We start from the raw sequence: 4,459 nt of genomic DNA, 5'->3' as shown, positions 1-4,459 counted from the left end.
CGCCAACGCCACACGGAATCCCAGGCGATCACCCATCCAAGTACTATCCCTGCACGCCGCTGCTTAACTTTCGTGATCTAACGGGAACGAGTGCACTCAGCGCGGCCAGGGCGTTGGCTACTTTCACTTGAACTGGAATGCATTTAACTATGTGTACTGCTTCTCCTGCGACCAAAGCCATGTGTCCTGGAGTTTTGGTTATTGCATACGCAAATTCACCAGGTAATATAGTTGCTAGACTTAATGCATTCTCTATTATTTTCTTTTCCGAGATGCATCTTAGTGTCAATATATCCTGATAGAGTGCCGTTATTTGCCTTCTGACAGTTTCTCTACGTAAATGAATTTTGAGTTAACGTATGCGAATATATCCAAATTTTCGACTGCTGTTTTACGTTTGCGTATAAATGTATTTCCTTTAGTCGTTTCTAGGAGAAAGAGCTTGGGGTGTTCTATGGATAACAGGGTGTATCCGCACAAAGGCTGTTCTCCAGCCTTGGTTGGCATAAAGGTTATTTCTTGAGTCGTAAAGGCAAAACCCGGTAGCGTCGGGTTGCTATTGGTTTTTATTTCTTGAATTTTTGTGGCGATTCCTTCGTACAAGACGTCATATTGGTCGAACTTACATAGGAATAGTGGATGTGGCTGCCAATAGGTGTATCCATCTTCTGAATCCAAACAAGTTCCTTTATTAATAGCGCATTCATTAAACTATTCATTAGACTTATTCATTAGACTAGCACTATTCATTAAACTTATTTAACGAATAGTAAGTTTAATGAATAGTATGATTTACGAATAATAAGTTTAATGAATGCTATTAACAACGTTTTTGTGTTTAAACGAATCCACGGTCAACGGAATAACTCTTTACTAAGCGTAGACTAATCTTAGACGCAAAAATACGATTGTTGAAAATGCTCGATGTGTTACTCTCCAAGACAATCGCACGAATGCCAGCCTCGTGGAGATTTTTCTCGCTGTACGATTGCATTTGCTTTCTATACTCGTTTGGAAGCATCGAGAAAGTTCCAAACGCCGTTGCTAGGCAGTTTCTGCCTGAAGTTTGATACATACTCGTTGGAAACATCGAGAAAGTTCCAAACACCGTTGCTAGGCAGTTTCTACCTCGAGTTTGATTATTAATACAATGTATGTCCCATTGTATCGGCACCTCCGAGGCAACATCACACGTGGCTAGGCCCGCTCCCGAGGCCGCATGCCGCCACTACCACATTTCTCGGAAAACCCATACAACCACTCCAGACCTCCGTTAGGCAAAACGTCCATCCCGTGACCGTGGCTACGTTCGGCGACCAATTATCACCTCGAACCCAATCTCGCTATCACAAATCTTGAACAATTACAGCTAGGGTAAAATCTAGGCTAGAGTAGAGGATGTTCCCAAAATTTCCAAGAAAAGGCTTCGGCTTTCCTTTCATCTTCGATATATATAAAAAACGATAGGCGAATGAACAATACTTTATTCAAAAGGCGAAGTTACACTTCAATAGCAAAATACAGACTGACTTACTTACTAAAGAACTGGGATCTTTGCCTCCTCACTATGATTCATATATCTCACGGGTGGGAGTTCGGTTACTGTCTATTCTCGCCGCTATCGCATGACCAGGTGTTGTATGCATATCCTGAGGTCGGCGGATTCCTGGCTTCTGGGCGACGTTACAAACTGATCGATCCCCTGATTTCTGTTACGATAATAGGGGTGGTTCAATTGAGTTTACACTAAATTAACAGGTATAAATTAATGTTTATTTCAACAACTTCGTAAAGAGATAGTTACGCTGGTGCGTATGTACAAGTTAAGTAAGCGATTGATTTAAGGGTAGAAACCCGATAAAGGTATGTTGATTATTCTAACGATGAAAAATAAGTAAAGTTCTGTGACGATGCTCTGTCGGAGGAAAGCTAGTGATAGGTGTTTCTAACCATCGGATTTGTTGATGATAATGTTGGTTAGGAGAGCGAGGATAGTAGACATTGCTTCTGACTGAAATTGAACTTCGTATAAGTTGATGGAAATTTTATTGTATAAATCCAACAGAGTGTCGGTTCAAAGTGTTACAACAGAATAATGTGTTGAGCGCTAATTTAGGAGGGTTTTTATATGGAGGTTTTAGTCCCTTTGGAGGGGCTGTTTTGTTATTATTTCGATGGCATACAGGATGTTTCGTCTACTTTATTACTGTTTCTGAGCGGGTGGCCTTTCTTGAGCGTGTGACACTTCCACCGGCATGTCGGTTGACGTCCACGGTTCGGCTAGCGAAAAAAGGAATAAATCGTAAAACTAAAGGATCGTTCAAAATTGACACTTTATACATTCGTTCAAGTTTGTATAACGAGATTGCGATATTAATTACACTATGTTACGTAGATATTAGTCTATATTCATTATTTACCGAAACTGTAGTAAGACTGACTAAACTTCGATTTTGATGTTTTTTGCGTATGTCGTGCAAATCTATATTTTGAAAAATCTTTTCCTATCCATACAAGGACTGAAATTGCTTAATTTCCGAGATATTCGCGAAAAACTGCCGGTATCGCTTGAATGAATTCTGCCTATAGTTGTGCGTCCGTGCAACCTATGCGTAGGTTGCTACCGGATACAGTATTTTGTTCATAGTATATGTAGGTATGATAGGGGGAGATTGAAAGATTACGGGAGATTAAAAGATTACGGGAGATTGAAAGATTACGGGAGATCGAAAGATTACGGGAGATTGAAATATTATTTAACTGCCAGGTAAAGAGAGACGTCCGCTTGAACTCGCTGACTAAGCCCTCTTGTCTTCATGTAGGCATTCTCTGCAAACACACACATACATTCCTTTATGCAAAAACTGCCTAGGTCGAGTTCACCGTCAAGCCACAAAAACGCGTGTGCTCGGCAGAAACAGAATAAGCCGATGAACCACCAATCAACGAAATAAACTTGATCGTTACAATAGACAATATAGAGGAAATTTATGTCGATTTTTCCCTAACAATAAATAATGTCAATGTTTGCGTACATTTATTGTACAATTACATTATTTATATAAATGTTCTTATGCTGTACAATTACATATATGTCGAGTCAAAGTTCGAATCTGGGCCCGAGTCGTCCTCTTGGCGGAGGCTTGGGACAGGTAAGGATTCCTCACTGAAGCTATCCATTTTTTTACACTGAAGTTATTTTTATTGACACACACAAAAATGTTACCAGTTGACACAGCTCACAATGATCACACACTCGCGACATCTGTGACATCGTTCGTGGAAAAATAGGTCTCTCCTGTCTTCCTGTAACTGGGACAAAGGCTGTTTATCTGTTGAAGGATTTTAGGTAACTAGATATTAGTGTTTATAACGGTCCTCGGGCTAGCCGATCACGTACTGCGAAGACGCGTCGGCATCTGGTAAACATCCTGCCCGGAGAATAGGATCTGCGTGTGGCGAGCTACGGGACAGAAACCGTTGGAATGTCTACTGCCACGTGCCGCTACAAATCTTTCTTTTAAGGAGAGCTATAGGGTTACTTAATGCCTTTGTTAGACAAAGCGTTCATCCCTTGACCGCGGCTACGTTCGGCGACTAATTGTCGCCTTGAGCCCAAGCTCATTATCACAAATCTCGAACAATTACAATCGGACTGGGTGACTACAATTGTTTAATTACAGCTATGGTAGATTCTAGATTACGGTGTTAAGAAATTTTTCCGAAATATCAAGGGAAGGCTCCGATGACCTTTCATCTCCGACATATACTTTAGCCTGCCACGTGATTCTAACAACCTCGATTGAATTTATGTGCAAGTGCAAGTGCATTTTACGCAGTTTATCAATAGTTAGCGACTATCTCCACTCGAATAACTCTACCAGTGCTATACAACTCTCGGGGTGCATGCCGTGATCGCCCACTCCTTATAATAATATCAAACAATCCCATTATTTACATCTACAAATTTAAGACCGTCGCAACAGAATACCCATCCACTAGGTAAACAAAACAAAATAATACACCCGCCAAGCACGAACGCTCTGTAGATTGTTATCATCTGTTCCATTCGTGCTTTATAGACTAAACACTCATTCGTTAGATATTTAATTATTAAATTCAAATTATAAACTGAATTTCAACCACTGTCTAATAAATACTGCTCGCAAACCATCTATCATTTCTTAAATCAAATATAAGAATTGTTTATTTTATAAATTATGTTGTGTGTCTAAACACAGCCCACTCAAACATTGTATCGACCGCATGACATTGATTGTCAACAAGTCCTATAAACTAAGATCTTTCAAATTTCTTTTGTTTTTGATAGACACAACCGCTAGCCGATGAGTTATTCCGGTATATTTGGCTTGTTCTTTGTTATTATACAATTACTGCCATTTGTACGACTGACCTCCTTTCTCGTAGTGACACGACACTATGCTATATTTAATCAAAA

The 4,459-nt window shown here is 40.0% G+C and overlaps 1 pseudogene; it reads right to left on the bottom strand.

Moving 5' to 3' along the window:
• On the bottom strand, window positions 1–118 carry LOC126876078 (5S ribosomal RNA; annotated as a pseudogene).
• Window positions 119–4,459: the final 4,341 nt, after the last annotated feature.

This window comes from Bombus huntii, unplaced genomic scaffold (genome assembly GCF_024542735.1).
Source record: "Bombus huntii isolate Logan2020A unplaced genomic scaffold, iyBomHunt1.1 ctg00000062.1, whole genome shotgun sequence".
Classification (NCBI taxonomy): domain Eukaryota; kingdom Metazoa; phylum Arthropoda; class Insecta; order Hymenoptera; family Apidae; genus Bombus; species Bombus huntii.
Note: the sequence above shows the minus strand (reverse complement) of the source record. Positions and strands in the feature narration are given on the sequence as shown.